At 37.4% G+C, this 13,225-nt stretch overlaps 1 protein-coding gene and 1 long non-coding RNA gene across 5 annotated transcripts in view; one reads left to right on the forward strand and one right to left on the reverse strand.

Moving 5' to 3' along the window:
- Positions 1-630: 630 nt before the first annotated feature.
- On the reverse strand, positions 631-4,303 carry LOC148131187 (uncharacterized). The gene is made up of 3 exons (XR_015748543.1): positions 4,170-4,303; positions 1,497-1,637; positions 631-1,396 (listed from the first exon to the last, which is right to left on the reverse strand). It is a non-coding gene; the product is annotated as an uncharacterized LOC148131187 (long non-coding RNA).
- A 4,178-nt stretch (positions 4,304-8,481) lies between these two features.
- The window catches only part of TEAD3 (TEA domain transcription factor 3), a 94,842-nt gene continuing 90,098 nt past the window's right edge, over positions 8,482-13,225 (forward strand). Inside the window, exon 1 of one of the 4 annotated variants that reach the window (XM_087959937.1) lies at positions 8,482-8,811. The gene's annotated coding sequence lies outside the window, so the exon portion shown is untranslated. The remainder of the gene's footprint in view (positions 8,812-13,225) is intronic. The other 3 variants (XM_087959936.1, XM_026678131.2, XM_026678130.2) reach the window with 3 other exon arrangements.

Genomic DNA, 13,225 nt, shown 5'->3' on the forward strand with positions numbered 1-13,225 from the left:
TTCCTATACTAATATAAAGCTATGTTTACTGCAGTTAGTAATTTCCCTTCTGTCCTTAAGCACTAACATCATAGTACAGTAATGTATTATGACTCATTACAAAATACAGTGCAAAATGTGTATATTTACATAAACACTGCTTTGTCTCTTAAGAATCAGCCTCTACTAAGAGTATTTAGAATTGAAGTCTTAGGGCATTTATTCATAGCAGCCCTTAAGCTTCTTTTATAATCCGTAATGAAGTTGGCATAAGACACTGGTGCCCAGATTTCAAACTTTGGCAACAGTGCTGGCGAGAGGTAATTCTATGCAGATGGTGGTTATTATGGCTCCTGGTTGGTGGATTCTTTGGCTTCTTTACTCCTCCCTCTTCTGCCAGTTCCTTTCTGTGAGGAGGCCTTTGAGGACACAATTACATGATCGTGCAGAGTTCATCTCATCCAACCTTTTCTTCAATGCATGCCTTGCTCATTCACAGTGAGCAATTTACCAGTTCACACATCCTCTGGGAACTGGGAAAAACATCCTCTGCCCCACACACATAATGTTGTAATTCTTGTTCTCCTTGAACAAGAAAGGGAAATCCTTCCTGAGAGATATACATGCACCCTAGCAGTTGAATTTATTTACTTATTTATTTACTTACTTACTTACTTACTTTACTTATTTATTTAGTCAAGCTACTAATAAGATTACAGGTATAAGTATAGACATAGTTATGAGTACATGAAATGGATACATATAAGAAAAATAAAAAGAAACAATAGGACAGGGACATAGGCACATTGGTACGCTTATGCACGCCCTACAGACCCTTTAGGAAAGGGGTGAAGTCAATAGTAGACAGTCTAAGGTTAAAGTTTTGGGGGTTTGGGGAAGAAATCACAGAGTCAGGTAGAGTATTCCAGACATTGACCACTCTGTTGCTGAAGTCGTATTTCCTGCAATCAAGTTTGGTGCGATTAACCTTGAGTTTGTATCTATTGTGTGCTCTTGTATTGTTATGGTAGAAGTTGAGGTATTCATTGACAGGTAGGATATTGCAATATACAGTATAATTTTATATACTATACTTAGATCAGACCGAAGGCAGCATAGTTCTAGGTTTTCTAGGTCTAGAATTTCGAGTCTGGTGGCATAAGGTATTCTGCTAGGAGTAGAGGAGTGGAGAACCCTTCTCGTGAAATATTTCTGGACTTTCTCAATGGTATTACTATCAGATACGTAATGCGGGTTCCAGACAGATGAGCTGTATTTAAATAGCAAATGTTTTGTATGCCCTAGTTAGTAGTGTGATATTACCAGAGAAAAAGCTACGTAGGATTAGTGCAAATAAGCCAGAAATATTATTGAATTTGAGTCCAGGATGGTGTGACACTTGGACTAGGAACCATATCTGTATTGGAGGAGAAGAAGGAAGTTAGTTTTAAAATTTTCCATTTCTTTATAATTATCAGATAAAATTAGCAGTTTACTTGTTGCTTTGTTGTTCTCACCTGCTTGAATGTGCGTGGGCACACACACACACTAGACACACTTCCCTCTTTCAATCTTTTCTTCTTCTTGCAGTCTTCCTTGCCCCACCAGCCACTCTCAGCTTCCTGTCCCTCCTCCATGTTCTTGCTTTTAATTCTCCACTAGCCAGTTTAAAATGGAAAGGAGAAGAGGAGAGGAGAGGAAAGGAGAGAAGAGAAGAAAAGAGAAAAGAAGAGAAAAGAAGAGAAGAGAAGCTCTACTTATTTTTTTTTTAAAGCAAGAAAAAGGAAGTTCAATATCATCAGGCCAGCACTGCTCTATGGAGGGCAGTGACCAATAACTGGAGGAAAATGGGCATGCTCACCACACATACTAGTCAATGGAAGTGTTGACTCTACCAATGAAATGAAGTACAGCACTGCATATGGTGCCAGAGGCTGGACTTTTGATATTCTGCAGGGGGGGGAAATAGGCAGTATTTGCCTTTATGTCAGACTCGGGGCAGGAGAAGAATAGCATAGTACATTCATATCTTCCAGAATCCATAAGTTGGCCATCCTTGAGCCAAGGATGTGTGAGTGAACTTACTGGTGGTAATTCACATTTAGGAAACAAATGTTGATTTACTTATTAAATAAATGTACTAGAACATTAGTTAATCAAGATAAAAAGTAAGCATCCAAAATTGTAAAGAAAAACAGCAACAGCATTCCTGTAATGATCAGAAAAAATGAAATTTGGAATTTTGCCTACTTCAATACAAACAAAAAATATTAAGGAATTGCCAAAATATATAAATGATGTTAACAATGTACCATACAATGTGTATATAGTAAATAAATTAGGAGCTGTGGTGGCGCAGTGGTTAGAATGCAGTATTACATGCTAATTCTACTGACTATCAGAAGTTCAATCCTGACCAGCTGCCTCTCTCCAGTTGTTTCTGCTTGCCAAGCGTGTTCAGACTGAGCAAATGCTCTTCAGACCCCTTCAATTAATTTTATCATTAAAAAAATCCCTTCTTGCCCCTATGGGTAGTATGTGACTTCCTCAACCTCTGTTAAAGGCCTAGAAATTTGGAAACTGATTAATTCTTGATGAATACAGAGGCAATTGGAGATACAACCTTGAAACCGAGAGCATTACTGGATCTATCTATCTATCTATCTATCTATCTATCTATCTATCTATCTATCTATCATCTCATCTATCTATCTATCTATCTATCTATCTATCTATCTGTCTGTCTGTCTGTCTGTCTGTCAACTTCTTCCTCCTTTTTCATCTATTAGACTTAAAATATGTGTACATACAAATGTATCCTGAGTAGCTCCCCTTTTGTTTTTGTTTCTATTTTGTTTTTGTTTTTAACTCTTAATAATTTTGCTTTTTGTATTCTTTCTTCAATAGATGCATATGCGATCTTAAGCAGAAATACAAACATTTTAAACGTTCATATTTTAAATATCTATTCTGAATAATTAAGACAAAAACAATTTCAGAGGAAATTGACAAACAATATGCATATAAATATCTTTCATTTTAAGTTTTTTGCTATGTTAACTTTCTAGCCAAAGCAATGACCTATTTTAAAATGCCACTGATCCAATGAATCATGGAACAGTATCTGATTTCAGCCAAGCTACTTTGCTGTTGCTCAGCTTCTGCTGTTTGGATTCCTTTGTTCCTAATCTCCTAGACTGAATCCTTCTTGGAATATCACCTGGTATTATTAGCTTAATTTCTCTTAGATTTCCTGACCTTTGTAATGTTGCTTGACCTAAATTGCTGTTGGTCATCTTGAACTACAGTGGAACAAGCACATACAGCTATCTAAGTCAGAAGTGATGCTCATATAAAGTCAGGTGCAAAACAAACAAACAAAAAAACTCCAAGAAGGTAATTGCTTAACTTTTTAAACTAAATTCCTATTCTATGGAGAAAAATTGAAAACCATTAAAAATAGAACATCTACAGGTATCTGTTCCCTTTGAAACTCAGCTATTACTATTTTTTCTGCCTCATTTACTATATTGTTTTCAAATGTTAAAAGTATTAAAAAAAACCCTCACTTTTTTCTTTGATTTTAGTTGTTTTAAATCTTACAGGATGTTTTAGGTACTCTGTTAGTTGAGATAGCAATGCTATTGTGGGTTTCTTTTCTGTCTACTTTGCATATCTTTATTCTTACAAGCTGACAATAAGACTGACCTGGTTTCTTCTGTCACCTTGTTGTGTTCATGTCTCACCTAGCCACACCCTCTCTTTCACTCACTCATTGCAGCTTTGATGCCACTTCTGTTTGTACAAGAATCTCAAAGCTTCTAATTTCAAAACTCTTGCTAAATTTTCCACAAGGACAAAAAACGGCTATCAACTGCTCTTGCATTCAGATGGCATATTAAAATCATATAAAACATGTTGACAATTCATATACTGTAGTAAGCCATGTAGTTAACCCTAAACTATGGTTTAAAAATTATAAGCCAGATTTCCACATTTGGATTTCCAAAACTATGGTTTACAAAGTCGAAGGGATGGGTTCATACTTTGTATACCTAAACTCAAATCAGCCATAACTTGATTTGAGTTTAGTATGCTGTATGAAATCAAGCAATGTTGGGTTCTCAGAAGAAAAGACAGGTATAATGCTTCTATTTGCATGATCATAAAAGAGCAAAGATGGTGCAGACCTTAGAATGCAGTATTGCAGGCTGACTCTGCTCACTTCCAGGAGTTCGATCCTGACCGGCTCTGGGTTGACTCAGCCTTCCATCCATAAAAGGAAGGAGGAACTAAATTGTTGGGGACAATATGTTAACTCTGTACACCACTTAGAGAGGGCTGTAAAGCACTATGAAGCAGTATATGTAAGTATAAGTGCTATAAGTATATATAAACTATTGCTAATGCAGATGCAGTATTGCAGGTGACCAACAAGCAAAATAAAGATTTATTTTCAGTCAATCTGACTGATGAATCTCCCTCCACCCACTTAGGATTGTAAGGGTTTTTCAGCCAGATGGTGTTCCCCCTCCTGAACATATCAAATGTACAAGTGTTTCTCATTTGTTCTGTATTGTTGAGATCTTTTCCTTGAACCCAAGAGTACTGTTACTGAGATGGTGAAAGCAGCTTTTCCTAGCCTGACAATCTGCAACTCCTTGCAATCCCACCATCATGCCTTGTCTGGGAGTTGCATTCCTGGCACACCTGGAAAATGCAAGTGGGAAAAAGCTAAGAATTCAAAGCTCAGTAATGTGTAAGTCAGTCCTTTCTCAAACAATTGTGCAACAATTCTGTATGTTTTTGTATTTTTTTTCACCTTTAACATTGTATAAGGCAAGAAAAAACACGAATATAAAGTAACCCAGAACAACATGTCTCAACATTCATTCATCAATTACATATATCCACAAAATATATGTTACCATTAAGCATAATTTATATCATTCCAGATTTAATGAAAATGCAATTCATCCCCTGAGAAATGTTATACGTATTTTACCAGCAATGTGTAAAACAGTAGTTGATCATACTTTAACACATTTATTCAGTGCCAGGCTATCCAAAAATTTTCATTTTTGAGCAATTATTAATTTTGCAGCCAATAAGCTCCTTTTTGTTTAGAGTTATCTCACTAAAAATGTGTAATAATCTGGATCACATTCTGCTTCCTGTTTAATTCTAATTTCTTTGAATATTGTCTTCCAATAAGGTAGCACTTTGTACAAGTCCGGTCCATATGAAAAAAAAATTCCTTTGATTTCTACCTCTCCAACATTTTGATGAATAATTATGAGATATTTAAGCTAGTCTAGTTGTCACTAAATGACAGTGAGTAGTGTAATATCTTTGATTACATCTCCTATATGGAAGCTGAGAGAAAACTACCTGGTTTACAAAGTGTTTGCCATTTTGGCTAGGTTAGAAACTAGGAGACCATGAGCCTCGGTCATGAAAGCCACTATGAGATTTTGGGCCACTTACTCCCTGTCAGTCCAAACTTCTCACAGGGTGGCTGTTGTGGGGAAAATAAGAGGAGGAATGAGTAGATTTGTTCACTCCCTTGAGTAATTTTTTTATTTATTAAAAACAATAAAGATGGATTAAAAATATCTAATAAAATAAAAAAATAAATTCCACCTTTTCCACTTGTTTTCCTAAATCTGCATTTACACAATATCTAATTATATATTATTTTGATCACTGTTAGGTGTTAAAATGAAATTTCCATTAAAAGATCAAATGGTTTGGGAAACAAAAAGTAGTCTATTTCTTTGGGAGGAAAATAATAATTCTAAATGAGCATCACTCCTCGTTAGCATACATTTCTCACTTTGACATTCCCACATAGAGTCTTTTTTTATTTATTTGTAGTTTAAAAGAGTGCAATTTTGGAATGATGTCATTATTAAGTCTTTTCCGTTTTTGCTTTCTTTTATATTTTTATTTATTCTACAGTATTTCTATTTTATTTTGTTTTAGTGTATTTTTATTCCATTTCTCCCTTTCTTTGATCTTTAAGTCTTAGTTTTTAGTTTTATAAGACTGCTACACTGTCTTGTTTATATTTGGTCATTATTATTTAATATTTTTATTTATTTTTCTGGTTATGACCATCATTAAATAAATTTGATTTAACCTTGGGGGATAGGGCTGTGTGAATACTCGTTATACATTACATATTCTGGAAGTTAATTCTATGTTATGTGGCAAATACATTCTTTTGCCCTGAATATGTTGTCCATCAGTGTCATTCAAGGACTACAAATTACAGATCTGTGAGCAGATTTTTTTAAAAAAGAAAACATCATCAATGCTCTATTTGCTCCACATATTGTTTTATTTCATATATTTTATTGGCACTGCTTTGTTACATTTGTTCTGTAGAGAATATCAACTGATCGAAATGATGGGACTTCTAAAGGTATATATTAGCCTTCTCTAATATAACTTTTCCAATGATTTTAGAATTTAATTATATATTAACAGTGGTTTTTGTCTACAATAGCACAAAAATGAAATAGATAAATGATCAAATGCAGTAATGGTCATGCTCATCTGAAGGAAGGGCACACAAGATTGTATACATTGGGGGAGAGGTGAGAGGAGAAAAGGAGATGCAGGAAGAAACAAAAAGGAGAATTTATGGCAATTGAAGGGGATTATATAAGAAGATCAAGTCATGGGGAGAATGCATATTAGAACAAAACCTCAGGAATTTCTTTTCATGTTTAGATACAGCTATTTCTATGTGGCATTAGTATCAGAGATTCACTCAAGTATGTTCCAGATATTTATAAAACCTGGGGTTTAGCCTGACTTTTAAGAGATTAAGTAAGAATTTTTGTGGGATGCTTGTTATAAAAATCTGGTGTGATGTAGAATCAACTTCTTTTCTTTTCGGTACTGTACTTGATTTCCCTTCTACGTTTAAAAACAAAAACCTCTGGCAGATCAGAAGTCGTGGAAAACGGCAAGAGCGCGAGAGGCAATTTTTTTTTTTTTTTTGGTGTTGTCGGATCCGTTTCCTCCAGCCCACCCTTGGAGGAAGGGTGGAAGAAAAGATTTCAAATGTCTCACCGACTTCCTCTATTGTTGACTGTGGCTTTGCTTGAGTGCAATTAAGTGGTTTCGAACAAAATGTAAGCTGCGCGACGAAGATCTATAGGTGGCGCTGCAGCAGGAGGCTCAGCGCGACGGCTTGGAAGGCTCTGGAACGAAACAGGAAACGAGTACGGGCCGCTCCTTAGACGGTGACGTCAGCTTCAGAGTGCGGAGCTGAGATTTGGGAGCAGACTGAGCGGAGAGAACGCCTTCTTCTCTGGAGCTCAGTGCCTCCTAGTTTGTCCTGTTTCTTCTCCAGCGAAGACCGGCGGGGTTTTCTTTTCTTTTCTTTTTTAACCTTCACCTCTTTCTCACATATCTTGGATCGGAGACATAAGAAAATGGCCACCCGTCCAACCTGTTCCAGACAGGTTAATCTACCTGTCCAGGTGGGCACCAGAGTCCTGCCTGAATCAACTTTCTCCAGAGACACAAATCTCCGCAGTCTATATCTGCTCGCTTTAGAAATACTACCCGTAGCAATACAAGCTTTTACTGCGTCGACCAAGAACGCTCATTTTAGTCCGCCTTTCCACCGATATCCTAGGCATATTTATAATGAAGCAAACGCGGCGGAATTCATTTCATGGGACTGCGGGCTGTCAAAGGGAACTTCATACCGTCTTTTAGCGAAACAGGCTTTTCGCCTGCCTAACTACAAATCTGAGTCGTGTTTTTTGATTCGCTTTGCTGCTTCCCAATCCCATGCTTTTGGTTTGGTTTATTATCACTGCTAACATTTTACTGGATAGAAGGGTTTCGGGATACTGGAAAGTTTGCACAATCTTTTGAGCAAACTAGGTAATAAAGACATTACCCGACTATAGATTTGGGCTTTTTTCCCCCCCGTGGCCCTCCCCAACTACAATAGGTTTTTAATAAATAAATAAATAAATAAATAAATAAATCTCAACCTGTGGAGTGAGTTAGCAACCGGTTTGAGGTTTTGTAGTGATTAATCAATTGAGGTTTTGTAGTGATTAATCAGGATTTGAAGTGAGTCTTCCCGAATAGATTTTGCGCCAGAATATATGCTTTAAAACAAAAACAAAAGATACAAAGCGCGTTGTTTTATGTACAGCGCCTTTTGTAGGCTTGCTATCCCCTCGAAGAAGATGGATGAAATTCTGGCTCCATCAAACTTTTCATGTACTCCACGCGTAGCTTTTCCTCCTGCAAGCAGTTCTCTACCATCACCACCACCCTTTGCCCTCTTCCTCTTCACTAGAAGTTAGTTTGTTAACGACCCAGCCTTTTCCAGTAAATCCATCCAGTATCCTCCCAGCCCCCTTTCCGTCCTGCCTGAGGCTGAAACAACCCCCGCTCGCCCCCGTCTCCAAGCGAGACTCCTCCACCGAAGGAGGAGGAGGAGGAGGTCTCCTCCCCCAGCGACTGTGGTGGCGGAGGCTGTCCATCTGCGACAAGGGCGGGGGCTGACTCCTATTCTCCTTCCCTCCCTCCTCCTCCTCTTGCTCTCTTTCCAAGTTTCTGCTCCTCCCTCCTTCTCACAAACTTTCCCGTCGCTCTTGCTCGGCTCCCGGCTCGCTCCTCTCGGCTGCGCGGCGGATTCGCTTAGCCTGCCAGCCCGTCGCTTCGACCCTGCCCCGCTGCTCTTGTCACGTCCACCCCGCGGACCGAACCGGACCTTCTAGCCGGCGGCAGCAACAGCAGCGGCGGCGGCGGCGGGAGGGATTGGCACCCACCCTTTCCCGGACGGAGGACTGAGTAAGTAAAGCGGCCAGCCAGCGCTCCCGCTCCGGCCCTGGAAACTCTTTTCCTTCGGAAGAAGGATAAACGATTCGCTCGTCTCTGTTGCGCCCCCCTGGCTGTCCCGGCCGGTGCGGAGGGAGACTGCACGGCCCAGTTTCTCCGCCTTCTGTCCCTTCCCCTCTTTTCCTCAACACCCCCCCCCCCCCGACTAAAACCCCGGCCCTTCTTTCTCCCGCCCATAATGGTAGACAGAAAGAGGGGAAGGCTAAGGGGAAGCCCCTTTTTCATTTTACACCCCTCCCCGGGCCATCTCCCCCTCTCGGTCGCTGCTAGGTTGTGGTTCGGCCTTTATTCACGGGCTCTTTTGGGCAACTCCTTCGACAAGTTTCGGTCTGCTCAGCAAACTTGGCGGGGGGGCGGGGGGCAGTTAAAGGACTTTTTTAAAAAAACAAAAAAACAAAAAACCAAAACCCTCCAGTTTTCCCTTGGAAGGCGGCCAGTGATGTGCTGCTAAGATTCCTTACTTTCTGCCCGGATCGCCTCTCTGTGCTTTTAAGTTTTGAAAATTTAGTATGTAACTGATTTAGATTAATTTTTACCTACCCTTTGTCCATCCCATTTGGTTGTAGCTGTGGTTGTAGCCCATGTAATTTCTTGAGGCGGTTTTCTTGTGAATTAGATTGTATATTCCTGAATAATACAGTAAAGCATATTTTATGTATACAATTATTGTGGTACGATATGTATTTTTCCCCTTATTTCTCAGGTGGCCTTATTTTGCTCCTTATATAGAGGGTTTGGTGGGTTTATATAGGTTTGGTGGAAGCGAGTGTTAAAATTATCTTTTTTTATCATTATTCCAATTTGAAACGATTTTTAAAAAATCAAAACACTTTTGCTTCCTGCCTGACTGTGTGCTGGCAGCTTGTACATAGGCCATAGGGGCAGTGTTGACAACTCACCAATTGCATAAACACATTTCCTCAATTAATTACCTTTGTGTGTTAGTGGCATAATGCCATATCTCTCATTCCTGGGTCACATGCACAAAAATAAGTGCTTTTGTAAATCTAGTGTGTACGTAAATTATACAGTTCTAATCCAAGTTATAATTGACTTCGTATTGTTCAGGTGGGTATGTTTCTGTATCAATGGGACAAGGATAAGCATTGCTAGCTGCTATGGGGAAGAAGATCAGTTTTTAAAAAAATCTTAAAAGACAGATTAAGGAAACAAGATGTTGAATTCACCATGTATCAAGCATAAGCAAGAGTGTGGTGGTGAGACTGATTAGTTCTGGGCAGTTGACCTCCAGTGTTAATGAATCAACAAAGAGTACAAGACTATGAAACTAAAGAGCAAAGATCTAAAAATGAGATTCCAGAAGGGTGTCCTATTGTTTTTCAAGAATAAGAACCACAGTACATTGAGAGTTACATAAGGATAGGATGAAGACAAACTTCTCCCTTCTCTTGATGTATTTTCCAAAAGGAAATGTTTTGAAGGTTAGTTTTTATCTATTATATGGGAAGCTGCATACAGATATGCAGGAGAATAGTTAAAGAGGAAAATGCTTTTTCAAGATGATGTACCATGTTACCACTAAAACTGGATGTTATTGACAGACTTCAGATGTGGAATTCTTAGGGAAATTGACTTTGTCTTGAAGACCATTTTCTCATGGTAGACCCTCTCAGGAGGGTTGTTGTTTGGTCACCATTTGCAGGGTTGGATATATGGTTGATTGTACATGCCCATACATGTAAATGCACTGTTTGAGGAAATAGCTGTCTAGAAAATAGCACCTGGATTGCATGTTGTATTGCTGAAGAACACCTGACCTCTCAAATGAAGATCTGCTTCTTTGAAGAAATTGTTTTAGATGCTGTCTAAATAAGTTAGATTTGAATCACAGCCAAATGTAAAAATAGCGCAGGTTTACATTTTGCTAATTGCTTAGGGTGCAATTGGTGGACATTGTTTCAACGTATTAACAATAATCCAGTAGAGCATACTGAAAAATTAGAAACAAGAAATTAAGTATTATTCTATAGATTTTAACTTTCTTCAAACTCAATCCAGAAATTCTCAGATTGTAATTCTGAGAATGAATTTACATATTCATTTGGGAGTAAATCATATTGTGCACAATGGGAAATTATATAAACATACAGTATTTAAGATTGCACTGAAGTGGGCCAGTATTAAACATTTCAATGATACACACATATTGCTTACCAATTCTCATGAGACTGCTCTAAAGAGCAATTAAGCTTGCCTGTTATTATAGAAAAGAACTGCATTGTGGAAGAAAGTGTTCCTTAGATACCATCTAAGCCAAACTTAATTTGAGAAGAATAAGTTTGTAATCCATTTCTTATTGTTTCTGTTTAATAATTTAAATGATGCCAACCCATTCTGGTATGCTACTATGTCTGTAGCTTTGTCTTCAGCTTAATGATATCTATATGTGAATATGTAAGTATAAATAGTTATTATTGGATCATTTACCAGTCCTATTTTTATATGCTTGAATATCTAGTTAGGTCTGGTCTTCATAAGGATACACATGCATGTGCATTTATCTAAATGGGAGGTTAATACCTGTTGCATGGATTCAAAATCTGTCTGATTTCCATTGAAGTCCAATTTTCGAGCAGATGATTGCAGATTTTCTGAGATGCAGAACCACTTTTAAATTCAGTGAATAAAAGTGTTTAATATTGTAAAAATGATTTTGGTGTAATTATTAAATCTGCAGGCATGAAATATGCATATGGTTTTTCACATATGATTTGCAAGACTTTGGAGTCAGAAGCAAAAAGGTACTTCAGAGTACATGATAGCCCTCTCACATAGCAACAGACTTTGACACTTTAAATTAAATATATCATCCTAGAAATGACATATTTGGTTTAAAGTTGTAGATGGGTTCTACATTCATGCCCTCATGGGCTCTGAAGTGTTTTTTAGCTTCAAATCCAAAATGTTACATAGTTGAAATAAAATATATTTTCTGTTAGAATGCTTTCACTTTGTATTTAACACATAGACTTGGATCAAAAGGCTTACGTTTTGCTAGATGATAATTGTAATACAATGTAGCATCCTGACTAAAATTGATCTTCATTTCCAATTAGAGCTACAGAAATAATATCAAATACCAGTAGTTTTTATGTTTTCAAAAGAAAAACATATTTTCTTCTTTTTTTTCCTAGTATGTTACATGAATTAGAATTTGAGTTTCAAATCTCCATTTAGCTATGTGGAATACAATACCATTTTATTGAAAATAATTATATTCAGCAAGGATAATTTTCAGGAAACTTTGCAAAGGATTTAGTCTTAACTTTTTCAAATTTAAACTCCTAATCTATATGCAAACATTTTAAATGTGAAGTGACCATATTAAGATACCTTGATTTCAAGTTCTGTGTACTTCTTTAATAGTCTGAACTGACTTCAAGCTGAGGTAAACATAATGGCAGTTGTTACAATTAGATAGCTTTTATGAAACAAGTTTGACAGTTCTTGGTTCACTTTCTTTATGGAACTTATGCTTGTCTTGCAGAAATCGTCAGTTCTACTGACGGTAACAGTAGTTTCTTATTTGCAGTTTCAGTACAGAATAGTGATTCAGATGTACCATTTTGTTAGGTTTGCATATTCAGAAATATCAAGTGGAAACATTTTCTCCAAAGATTGCTGCTTCCTAATGAATCCATGGCTTCTTTCTAGAAGGAGAAAGCCAGAATGTTTGCTTTGCCCATGTTTAAAACAAAACAAAACAAAATAACATGCTCTGTAATATCTGTGGTTATTAGTTGCAGATGCTTTTAGAAGGAATCAGCAGTCTCACCATTTCTGTACTTTGAGTATGGTCACCAGCATTAGTACTTTTGAGTTGCAATTGCTAAAAACAATTTGCACAAGTATGCTAAACTATGCAGCCATTTCTGTGCCATGGGCCATATTAGTGATATAATACTAGAAAGGGCTAGACAAAAATTGAATTGACTCTGTTTTAGTGGGAATATTTGGAAAGCTTTGGCCTACAGTCAGGGTTTGCACCTATGCACTAACTCATAGTTTGGTGCAACAGATCTGTTGGGATTACAAATATCAGAATATTCTGCTGCCGTGGCATGTAAATGAGCTGAAGTGAGTCACAAACTTGTATCTTCCTCCTGCTGTATTTGAAGACTATGGTTGCAAATTTTCACATACTTCTGATTATGTGTTATTTTTGGTCTACTCTAACTGATCAACTGATCAATTGATTAATATTATCTATGGCTGATTTGAAATACACTAACTTCATACCATAGTTTTTCATGTTTAAATACATCAGCAGATTTAGCAAGAATTCTAGTATCTAATGAGATAGCAAATACAATGGTTAAATACAAATTTTGAAGGATGCATATAA

This window comes from Notechis scutatus, chromosome 3 (genome assembly GCF_049901735.1).
Source record: "Notechis scutatus isolate UNSWTSFEM ecotype Mainland chromosome 3, rNotScu1.2, whole genome shotgun sequence".
Taxonomy (NCBI): domain Eukaryota; kingdom Metazoa; phylum Chordata; class Lepidosauria; order Squamata; family Elapidae; genus Notechis; species Notechis scutatus.